Genomic DNA, 13,312 nt, shown 5'->3' on the forward strand with positions numbered 1-13,312 from the left:
TAAGTCCCCTGGTCTTCACCACCTCCTCCACCAATGACTGCCTCTACTGACAACTTGTACAATAACATCATTTCAAAGAAGAATTTGATTAATGCTCAGGAACAGGATCTCACTTTGGCTAAGATCAGACATGTTGCTAGTGAGACAAAGGATATGTCTAAATTGCCTTGTTTTTATTATCAGGAAGGAGTCCTGATGCGTGCCTACAGACCTCTTGAACTGAAACAACTAGACACCTGGTCAGAAATACATCAAGTTGTCATCCCCTGTCTGTAAGACCAGCCATTATAGAACTAGCTCATGATGGATTGTCAGGTCATCTAGGCATCTAAAAAAACCTACAAGAAGGCTCTTTAACATTTTTTGGGGGCCAGGAATGGAGCGGTTTCACCAAACATTAAAATCCATGATGAAGAAGTATTGCTTGGAGCATCAAGGAGACTGGGATGAAAGTATCTCTTTCCTTCTCTTCGCCCTTAGAGAATCTCCTCAAGATTCTTTAGATTACTCCCCTTTTGAATTACTCTATGGTAAACAGATCAGGGGGGCTCTCAAAATATTAAAGGATCATTGGTTTACTCAAAATACTCCTTCAAGCCCCAGTGTGTCTGACTACATCAGTAACCTTAAGAATAAAATCAGTGAAGTCAGATCTTTTGCTAAATCAAACTTCCTCAAATCTCAAACTAAATTGCAACAAAATTCTCTCCCCAAATCTGTCATAAGACATTTCAAACCAGGACACAAGGTTTACTTTTCTCCCCACTCCAGGAAATGCTCTTCACAGTAAGTTCAAGGGGCCTTATGTTGTGGCTCAAAAACTAAGTCCATTAAACTATGTGGTCCACACTCCTGACCGTCGTAAGGATTCCCAACTAGTTCATATTAACCTAATGAAACCTTACCACTCCAGAGAACCAGAGGACGACTTGTCTCGCACTGTACTTGTATGTCTGGTAGGGAAGGAGTCTGGTCCTGTGCCCCCCGAGGAAGAGTCCGACATCGAATTCCTATTCTCGTCACCTAAAGGACGCCCCTCAAACAGCCAAATCATGTCTAACCTTGATGAGTTTTTTTTTCCTTAACACCTTCACAACAGTCTGATCTTAAAAAGTTATTGCTAGACTTTTCGAAAATCACAGGTGACCTTCCATTAAAAGAGACTTGATGAAAAAAAAAGAGGTAGACTATCTGCTCTGTCATCACCTTGCAGAACCTAGTATATCCCCTTGGGCTTCTCCCTCCCTGTTAACATCTAAGCCAGATGGTAGTAGTCGATTTTGCACCCACTATAGGAAATTGAATAAAGTGACGGTACCAGACTCCTACCCATTGCCCTTGATAGAGGACCTTATAGATAGCATAGGAGTAGCCAAATTTGTAACCACCATAGATTTAATTAAGGGTTACTACCAGATTCCCCTCTCAGACGAAGCCAGAATAATATCCGCCTTCATCACCCCCTTTGGGCTATACCAATACACAGTGATGCCCTTCGACTTGTCTAATGCTCCCGCCACCTTCCAGAGGGCTATAAATTACATCACCCAGGACTTAGAGGGAACATCTGCCTATCTGGACGATCTGGTGGTGACTTTGGACGACTGAGTGACACATCTGACCCGTCTCCGGAGGCTGATGGGTCGGTTGCAGGAAGCCGATCTTCCGATCAACCTGGCCAAGTCCATCTTCGGGAAGTAAACGGTGGTCTACCTGGGACATGTGGTGGGGAACGGCAAGGTTCGCCCCAATAGAGCACACGTGGAGGCCATCCTTGGCTTCCCTCTCCCTACCACCAGGACAGCTTTTAAAAGGTTCTTGGGGATGGCTGGTTTCTACAGACGGTTCTGTAGGAATTTCTCTACCCTGGCCGCCCCCCTGACGAACCTTATCAGCACTTCCGTCCCCTTCCACTGGATCCCGACCTGCGTCCAAGCCTTCCAACATCTTAAGGCGTTCCTCTCCTCAAAGCCAGTGATCTGGACGCCAGATCACTCCCGTCCCTTCCATCTATATGTGGACGAGAGTGAAGTTGGAGTGGGTGCTGTCCTCCTACAAGCGGACCCGACAAGCGGCATCCTCCATCCCATCGCCAATCACTCCGTCAAGCTGAAGAAACACCAACTCAACTACTCCACCATCGAGAAGGAGGCTCTGGCACTCGTCCTGGCGCTCCAACTTTTTGAGTGCTACCTTCATCCTGGTCGTCAAACTACGAAGGTTTTCACCGATCACAACCCTTTGGCCTTACTTCACGCCATGAAGAACCGAAACCTTACTTAGGTGGGCCTTGTTAACTCAACCCTTCAACTTGGAAGTCCACCATATCAAGGGGGTGGACAACATCACCGCCGACGCCTTATCAAGATCTCCCGTCTCACCTCCTTCATGAGCCCATTACGGAGGTCTTAGGGGGGAGGAAATGTTACGGACCGCCCGTAACATATTCCACTACCCGCACTTCCTCCGTTTGCTACCTCGTTCGCCACCTCTCCACCTCCCCTCCACGTCACCGTCTCATGAAACCTCCGACTCAAGCGGAAGTGTTAAGCGAGCTCCCTGATTTTTGGAAGTCAGTTGAGGTCAAGGCCTCAACCAGTGAACACACCGCCTCTTGGACTACCGTGGGATCCAAATCACCCAACACTTCACCACTGGGACACCTTATAAGTACCCCCCAGATGGGAACCGCCTTGTCGTGGTGGGGGGGCTTGCGTGCCCCTGTGACCTGGCGAGCTAGGCTAGAGGGGGCTTAGGCCCCTGCTCTGCCCTTTCGAAGGGGAGAGAGCTACCCATGCTAGTAAGGTCGCCAGTGAGGGGCCAGACTAAATGGTTCCTACGTAGGCTGCCAGTGGACCAGCAGAGCCACCAGCTGGAGGGATCGCCCAATAGGGACTGTCCTGTGCTGGATGGTTGGGTGTCCAGGCTGGGACTTTGGGAGGGGGGTCTCAGCTCTGTCGTGGACAAACTTTCATATCATGTGGGACGTTTTTTTAAAACGACTGGTCCGCATGGGGACGAGGTACCCCATACACGGCAGCCAGCGCTCGCTCCCATTGTAGTCCCAGTAAGTGGTTTCCCTTGCCCCTGGAGCCATTTATTGTGTAGCTTTTTTTTATGGGAAAACACAAAAAACATTCAGGTTCTCTTGAGGTTGCTGACCTGACCCACGAGACGTCATCTTCAGGTCTGAGTAAGGAGGAGGATTACCCTCCACAAGGGCCTCCCACAGCAGTCTCCTGTTCTGGAAGTTCTTCTGAGGGACGTATTTCTGCTGCATAAGACTCTCTTGTAATGGTAAATGTTAATCCATCATTTTTCTATCATGCCTTGCACTCACTTCTCAAGGCGTATGGTACGGTTGTTCGCATTCGACTTTCCTTCTAACCACTGCTATGTGACGTTTATGTCATGTGATGATGCCCGTTTAGCTTATGAACATGTAGCATCTCTGCCCCTCGCCGGCCATGGCTTTAAAACTGAATTTCTCCAGTCACGTAATATTTCAGACAGTGACATGGCTTGCATCCCAAATGTTTTTGAAAACTATTTAGAGAATTCAGTTCCTGAGGTCCGCCAGATCCCGCCTCGTTGCTTTGTGACGTACTATAGAAATGGGCGTGGGAACTTCATTCATGCCTCCCGGTATCTTGCCAAAGAAATCGGCACTATTTGAGACTGTTAAGGCTCATCCCACATTTAATTATAGCAAAGGTTGTGTTTATAGTCAAGACCTTTATGAATTTCCAGAGGAGGAAATACTAACAATGTGTCCTACTTTTGTGCAAAAGGTGACTAAGATGAGGAACTCCTCCAACATGGTCCTTCTCACCTTTTTTGGCTCCACCCTCCCTGACCGTGTTAATATCGGACCTATTAATTTTAGGATGAGGCGTTTTATTTCTCGTCCTCTTCAGTGCTTTTCATGCTATGGGTACGGTCACGGCAAAAGCTCGTGTAAGGAAGCTGCTCGATGTGGTAATTGCTCTGCACTAGACTCACATACTAAGGAGCATTGCAATGCTGTAGCTTATTGTTTCCATTGCCCTGATGCTCACCAGGTAGGTTCCAGGCAATGCCCTAGGTATCGCCTGGAGCAGGACATTCTACAGCTTGCTAATAGTCAGTTTATTATCCTCGGTAGCGCCCGCCGTGAACTCCTGTACCGCCAGAAGGACGGTACTGGTGCGACATCTTATGCTTCATTGGCCACACGCACTTCAGTTGAGTCTGCCGGTCCAAAGACAACCCCTTCTGCTACCTCTCGCTCTGTTGGGGCGGGTGGTCCTGTTCACTTGGCCAATAGGTTTGCCCTTTTGTCCGATGACTCAGTTGAGTCACCTGCAAGAAGCGACGAGAATAATACGGACTTGAACAAACTAACCCATGTAGTGGATGTCCATTTGCCTCCTGCATCGCCTAAGCTTTTGAAGAGCATGACCAAACGGCACCGCGGCTCTGCGGAGTCGTTAGATTTAGCTCAACCTAAGCAGTCTAAGGTTTCTCCCGGTGCACATAATCGTGAGTCCTCTAGGGAACGCTCTACTAGAGTACCTCCAGTAGTTTCTGTTTAGCCTCCTGTGATACCCTCTGTCTCAGATCGGGCTTCTTGTGATGAGGACAGTCTTTGCATGGACACGTCCGATGATATTGTCACAGCCGTCCCTCGTGGACCTGCTGTATCAAAAGTGCAGTCCAGCCTGACCTTCGTCTTCCGATGACCGGTAGGAGTGATGATGGTTCACATCACTCACCGGTAGGCCGAAAGGCTGCGGTCCAACGACCCGGTACATCTCAACTCCCGGTGTCTTCTCGTCGGTTGATTATTTCTAGTCAAGTGAGTCACGGGCAGCCCATTTAAAAGGCTCGCCCGTCCACTGCACCTAAATAGTCATCTTCAAGCTTTTACAGTGGAACTGCAGAGGCCTTCGCGCCTCGTGGGGGGACCTCCGAGCTTTATTGTCGGAATTATCTCCAGCCTGTGTAGCTTTACAAGAGACTATGCAAAGTGATAGTACTTATTCTAGTCTTCCTGGCTATCGTGCCTTTTATAGCACTCGTTTCCCTGACCAGGGCCACCACGGTGGCACAGCTATCCTTGTCCCTCAAGACATACCTGATGTTCCCTTGCAACTCAACTCTCCCCTTCAGGTGGTTGCTGTTAAAGTTTTTATGGGACGATCCTACACTATTTGCAGTTTATAACTCCCTCCTCGGGTTTCTGTCTCCAGGGGTGAGCTTGATTGCCTGGTGCGTCAGCTGACTTCGCCTTTCCTTTTATTTGGAGATTTTAATGGACGTCACCCATTGTGGGATAAAGGTGCTAGTAATCCTCGTGGGGTTTTAATCGGTTCTTTTATTGAGAATGAGGGATTGGAGGTTTTAAATTCTGGGGATGTTACACATTTCCACAGTTCTACTGGGACTTCTACAGCATTGTTTTTTCTCTGTGTACATCTAATTCTTTCCTTGATTTTAATTGGCGGGTCCTACCGGATTTACACGGTAGTGACCACTTTCCGATTTTATTACAATCTGTGAACTCTGAGCACTGACAGTCCCGGCCCCCACGCTGGGTTTTAAAAAAGGCAGATTGACCTCGATTCACAGACCTTAGCTCTTTTATCCGTCCGTTGGCTGACTTTTCTACTTGTGTTGAGGCTGTTGATTATGTTACCGATTTTTTACATTCAGTAGCGCTTCAGAATATCCCTAAGACGTCCGGTCGCTTTACTAAGCGTCCCGTTCCTTGGTGGAACGCAGCATGCACCAAAGCTGTGAAAGAAAAACGGGCAGCTTTTTCTCGACTCCGGCGACATCGTGGGGACCCGCAGTGCCTGGAAGCTTTTCGGCGCTGTCGAGCTCGTGCCCGCCGCGTTTTGAAAGAGGCACAAAGAGCCTCTTGGAAAGCTTTTGTATCTTCCATTAATGCCCACACCCCTCTTACGGATGTCTTTAACAAAGTCCGCCGAATTGCTGGGAAGTATTCTGCTCCTCCCCACCAGTTTTGTTGTCTGCTGGGCGAAAGGTGGCAGACCCTAAGACTGTCGCCGACCTCTTTGCGGAGCACTTTGCCAGTGTTTCCCAGAAGGATCCTGCAGCCCCGGGCGCACGTCACCGCCAGAGAATGGAATCTCTCGGCATAAATTTTTCTTCCTCTGGAGTGGAGTCCTATAATGTCCCCTTTTCTGTCTCCGAGTTGCAGACTGCTTTGTCCCAGTGTCATGACTCTTCTCCTGGTCCAGACGACATTCCTTATGCCTTTTTGCATCACATGTCTGACCGGGCTTTTAAATTATTATTAAATGTATATAATATGATTTGGCATACCGGTGACTTTCCATCTTCTTGGGCTGTGGCAGTGGTTCTCCCATTTCCGAAGCCTTGGAAAGATCATCTCCAGGCTACGAATTACCGCCCTATATCTCTGACGTCTTGTATTTGTAGTGTTAGAAAAGATGGTAAATGTAAGACTCATGTGGTACTTGGAGAGGGGGAAGTACTTGTCATTGGTACAGTACGGCTTCCGAAAGATGAGGTCTTCTACGGATGCTCTTTTACCCTTAGAGTCTTCTATTTGTGAGGCCTTCGCTAATCACCACCACCAGGTTACTGTATTTTTTTACCTGGAGAAGGCCTACGACACAGCTTGGTGTCGTGGGATTTTACGTTCCTTGTTTAGTTTTGGTCTCTGTGGCCACCTTCCTATTTTTATCCAGCAATTTTTATCCAGACGTCTTTTACGGGTTCGAGTGGGGAGTGTTCTCTCTGATGCTACTGATTTAAATGACGGTGTCCCACAGGGAAGTATTCTTAGTGTTACGCTATTCGCAATTGCAATAAATGGTGTTACAGATACTCTACCGGATGGCGTTCACAGCTCTTTATACGTGGACGATTTGTGCATCTCTTTTACTGCTGCTAGGATGTCACTGATTGAGCGAAAGCTCCAACTGGCAATAAATCGGGTGACCAGTTGGGCCAACATAAACGGTTTTCGATTTTCCACCTGAAAGACCGTGTTTATGCATTTTTGTTGAAATCGTGGCGTCCATCCAGATCCCGATTTATATTTAGCCAATAGACGCATCTCATGTGTGGAGGCCACTCGATATCTTGGCCTATTGTTTGACAGCCGTCTTACTTGGGTTCCGCATTTCCGTTCTCTTAAAGCGTCTTGTAGGACGGCACTATCCCTTCTTCGGGTTTTAAGTCACACGTCTTGGGGTGCGGACAGGGACACGTTGCTGCTGCTTCACCGCACACTCATATTTCCCAAGCTGGAATACGGCTGTGAGATCTACTCATCCGCAACGGATGCACGGCTACGCACGCTTGACCCCGTGCATCATGCTGGGGTCCGCTTGGCTACAGGTGCATTTCGGACATCTCCAATACCTACCCTTCTAGTGGATGCTGGTTTCTGGCCGCTCGACCTCCGGCGCCAGTCTTCGATGCTCCGGTGTTGGTTTCGCACCCACCGTCTTCCCGATTCTGTCCCTTGTCTGTCAATGTTGCGGGACTCGCGTTCGCAAGCGTATGTCAGTCGACCGAGTGACCTTTTGGTCTTCGAGTGGCAAATCTTATGGCGGACTTATCTATCGACCCCACTCCTGTCCTCTCTTTCTGGCTCCCACGAGTTGGTTATTGGCAGCTAGCTGCCTGTTGTGTCATTATGCCCTCTTACCATTGATGGCAAGAAGGATTTACCACCAGCTCAGTCCCACTCACGGTTTTTAGAACACTTTTGTACTCATTCTGATGATATTCTCGTTTTTACTGATGGTTCCAAATCCGATGCAGGCGTTGGGTTTAGTGTGGTTTTCTCCTCTTTTTGTCGGTCTGGCAGCCTTCTTTCGATAGCTTCCGTCTTTACTGCGGAGCTGTCCGCCATAGTCCTAGCTTTACAGATCATTTTTACTCTTCCAGTTTCGTCTTTTACAATTTTTAGTGACTCTCGCAGTGCTCTTACTGCTCTTTCTTCTTTTATTTCCCTTCACCCACTGGTTTTATCAGCCCTGGAGTGGCTTTATCTACTTACCAGAAGAGGATATCGTGTTGGGTTCTGTTGGGTCCCTGGTCACGTTGGTGATCCAGGGAATGAACACGCAGACCGCCTCGCTAAAGAGGCAGCAAGTCGCGCTCCATCTCCTTTCCCTATTCTGTTTCGAGATGTATTTCACATAATTCGTGTGGCGATTGCAGCAATTTGGCAGAGGAGATGGCTTACGGGGATCGCAACCTCGAAAATGGGAGAAATCACTACTTCCACACTCCCCCAGTGGACTTACACCCATGTCCGGGATCGCCGGACTTTATTGGCGCGACTGCGCATAGGTCACACGTACCTTACACAAAGGTACCTTTTGACCAGGGACCCTCAGCCTTACTGTGAAGACTACCTGGTGCCGCTCACCGTGCGGCACCTGCTGGTAGAGTGCCCTAGTTTGATCGAGTTACGACACCCCTATCTCTACCGCTGTCGGTAGAGATAGCATGTCTGGCCCCAGGCCATGACGTGTTCAAGTACCTGGGAGAAGCTTGCCTTCTCCCAAAATTGTGAATTTTATCCTATTCTATTATATGAATTTTAATGTTTTATTTAGTTTTATTGTATTTTTAGTGTTTTGAGGTATTGTATTGGTTTTAACTGCTTGTACTTACTTTTTATTAACTATTTTGTCTTTTTTTATATTGTTTTAACGGCTCCATATGACCACAGACGTTGCGGTGCCTCAAAATAAAATCCAATCCAATCCAACCTCATAAGTATCACTTCCTCGTCCCGTTTTTTCCGTATTGCCTCCATAAGGGATTAGTATTGTTGTTAGGTATTGTTAAGTGCCCCCCTTTGCATATCCTCACCAGTTGAACCTGCAGTGGTCTTTTTTTTTTTTATTGTTATTGTTCACCGGCTCCCCGTTGCCAATCTTACCCATTTAACCGGTGAAAGTAACACTAAAATGCTATGAAGTTAGGCGTTCTGCGGCGTTTCCGCCGGTTTTTCTCGCCCCTCCAACTGCTAACTCTGTACAAGTGCCTTACCCGTCCTTGTATGGAGTACTATTCGCATGTTTGGGGTGGTTCTACTAACACAGTTTTATTATATAGGGTGGAATCAAAGGCTATTCGATTCATCAACTCCTCTCTTCTGACTAACTGTCTTCAGCCTCTTTCTCACCGCCGAAATGTTGCATCTCGTTCTATCTTTTATCGCTATTTTCATGCTCTACTGATCTTGCTAACTGCATCCCTCCCCTCCTCCTACGGCCTCAATGCACAAGGCTTTCTTCTTCCTCTGATGCCTATTCTGTCCAGCTCTCTAATACAAGAGTTAACCAGTACTCTCAATCATTCATACCTCTGGAACTCCCTGCTTGTTTCTGTATTTCCATCTTCCTACGATTTGACTTCTTTTAAGAGGGAGGTTTCAAGACATTTATTCCTGTCTTTCGGCTAATTCTCTACAATTTTTTTTTTTTTTTTTGAGAACTTGTATTTTAAGTGGGTTTTTTTTAATTTTATGTTGGCCTCGGCTAGTTTTCCTCTTGCATAAAATATAATATATATATATATATATATATATATATATATATATATATATATATATATATATATATATATATATATATATATATATATATATATATATATATATATATATATATATATATATATATATATATATATATATATATACACATATGCCCTTAAACTCACACATTTTCTCACATACACACGCTAACTTACATGCTCTATTTCAGCCACTGCTAAAGTCACCTTTTCATTTTTCACGAATCTACATCTACTTTCTACTAACTTGCTTTACTTTATTTCACTGAACTATCACATACATTCATTTCTCCTTTATTTTCTCTTACACCTAGATATCACAAACAAACACATACACGCACATCAATATTATCAGCACCATATTATGTATCTAGTCATTTTGTGTGCGTAGGCTTTTAATGACCTCTGTGATATTTTTGTGAATAAACGTGAAAGAAGATTGTATCTCTGTTGCTTTTCCTTAAGTGAATCTACTACGTTTAGCTCCTGGCTAGGTTTGGGTAATAAGGGAAAGTCAGATATTCAGAAACTTTTGCTTCTATTTGGGCGCCAATGAATGACTTTGGATACCTTACAGGGTACATGACATATATAATTTGTATTCGACTCGTGTAGTATAAACCAAATACCTTACATCCTGATGTATTTTCAATCCTTACAAATTTTTTTTTGTTATAGGTATTCTAGTAAACATTATTATTTCAATTTGTATTACTGTTGTTGTTGTTACTGTTGTTTTGCTGCTTCTTTTTTTTTATTATTTATTATTATTATTATCATTATTAATATTATTATTATCATTATTCTTATTATTATCAGTTTTACTATTATTATTATTATTATTATTATTACTATTATCATTTTTATCATTATCAAAATATTATTATTACTATTATTATTACTATAATTGTTATCATTATTATTATTATTATTATCATTATTATACTATCATATCTATAATCATTGATATCATGATATTATCAATGATAAAGATAATTATTCATATTTATAATCAAAATGTTATTAATACTACTATTACTTATAATAATCCTAATACTAATAGTAATACTACTAGTAATACTAATAGTAATAATGATTCTGTGTGCAGATGCGTGCGTGTGTGTGCATGCGTGCGTGCAGAACTGCGCTGTGTGTGTGTGTGTGTGTGTGTGTGTGTGTGTGTGTGTGTGTGTGTGTGTGTGTGTGTGTGTGTGTGTGTGTATCTGCTGTCGCATGGGTCCGTCTGCGCGTGCGTGAGTGTGGTAAGAACTGCGTGTATGTGTACCTCTCTCTCTCTCTCTCTCTCTCTCTCTCTCTCTCTCTCTCTCTCTCTCTCTCTCTCTCTCTCTCTCTATATATATATATATATATATATATATATATATATATATATATATATATATATATATATATATATATATATATATATATATATATATATATATATATATATATATATATATATATATATATATATATATATATATATATATATATATATATATATATATATATATATATATATATATATATATATATATATATATATATATATATATATATATATATATATATATATATATATATATATATATATATATATATATATATATATATATATATATATATATATATATATATATATATATATATATATATATATATATATATATATATATATATATATATATATATATATATATATATATATATATATATATATATATATATATATATATATATATATATATATATATATATATATATATATATATATATATATATATATATATATATATATATATATATATATATATATATATATATATATATATATATATATATATATATATATATATATATATATATATATATATATATATATATATATATATATATATATATATATATATATATATATATATATATATATATATATATATATATATATATATATATATATATATATATATATATATATATATATATATATATATATATATATATATATATATATATATATATATATTATATATATATATATATATATATATATATATATATATATATATATATATATATATATATATATATATATATATATATATATATATATATATATATATATATATATATATATATATATATATATATATATATATATATATATATATAAATATCAGTAGCGCCATCTACTGGCATTAAATCAAACTGATATAAGAAGGGGTAGTGAAACGCCTCACCAGTGCCATCTATTGTCATTAAATAAAACTAATATAAGAGGATGGTAGTGTAACGTCTCACGCATAAGACAGCAGATACATCCTCACAGACACACACACACACACATATACGACAGCAGACACATCCTCACACACACACACACACACACACACACACACACACACACACACACACACACACACACACACACACACACACACACAACGTTGTTCTGCCCGCACGCATGCACACACATGCACGCAGCTGCACACATAATCATTATTGTTAATATTATCATTGTTACTATTATTAGGAGTATTAGGATTATTATAATTATTATTATTATTATTATTGTTATTATTATCATTAATACTATTGTATCTATAATTATCAATATTATATCAATGATATAGATAATTATTTATATTAATAATCAAAATGTTATTAATACTGCTATATATTACTTATAATAATCCTAATACTAATAATAATAGTAATAATGATAACATTAACAATAATGATAATAGGTAATAATAATAATGACGATGATGAAGATGAAGATAATAAGAATATTAGTAATAATAATAATAACAATAATAATAACATTGTTAATGATAATAATAATAATAATAATAATAATAATAATAATAATAATAATAATAATAATAATAACAATAAGAATAAGAATTAGAGTAGGAACTATATTTTTATACAGATGTGTATTATATATATATATATATATATATATATATATATATATATATATATATATATATATATATATATATAGAAATTTAAAAAATACTTGGAAGGATATATACCAGAATGCATAGTGGAGAAAAAACATTACCAGAAATATCTTAAAAAAACTCTCTAATATGACTACATATGTGTAACCAAGTGTCGTCAAAGTGTAATGAGTGTTAAACATAAGTATGTCATGCGAATTAAGAAACGGATTTAGTAAACTTCTATACGCTGAAGTAATTATAAATTACTGAATGTGGTAACCCTTTGTACGTTAGGTAACGACGAAATAAAACTTGAATAACTAAACAAGGTTACCCAAAGGAAAACTAAGACTACAACTACAACTCCATATGATTTTTTTGGAAAACAAAATGTCCTTATGAAATTACTTCCATATCTTAAACAATATTATTATTCAAATTATTTCATTGAGACATAATATTGAAATTATACTTCTATTATATGTCTCATTATTTCTATAAGACGTGACAGCGAAATTAGGTATACTTTTTATTTCTTTCAAAGTTTTATATGAAATCCCATTACATAATTTCTTAAAAAAAAAAAAATCGAAATTTGAAATTGAATAACACAGGCAGAGTGCCTATGATGAAATGTCTTTTAAGTCTCCAATAAGACAATATAATCTCTGTAAATGTGTAAGAACGTCTTTACTGCTAAAATATCTTTAAACAAGTTCTATGTATTTGAAACTTGGATGAATCTCAGAAATACTCATATTCTCTCATATGATCGTGATATACGC

At 40.0% G+C, this 13,312-nt stretch overlaps 1 protein-coding gene across 2 annotated transcripts in view; it reads right to left on the reverse strand.

The window, feature by feature from the left end:
- LOC123512659 overlaps positions 1 to 13,312 on the reverse strand; it is a 78,562-nt gene that overhangs the window by 61,306 nt on the left and 3,944 nt on the right. The gene's annotated exons all lie outside the window — the stretch shown is intronic.

The sequence above is a fragment of the Portunus trituberculatus genome, chromosome 4 (genome assembly GCF_017591435.1).
Source record: "Portunus trituberculatus isolate SZX2019 chromosome 4, ASM1759143v1, whole genome shotgun sequence".
NCBI classification, from domain to species: Eukaryota; Metazoa; Arthropoda; class Malacostraca; order Decapoda; family Portunidae; genus Portunus; species Portunus trituberculatus.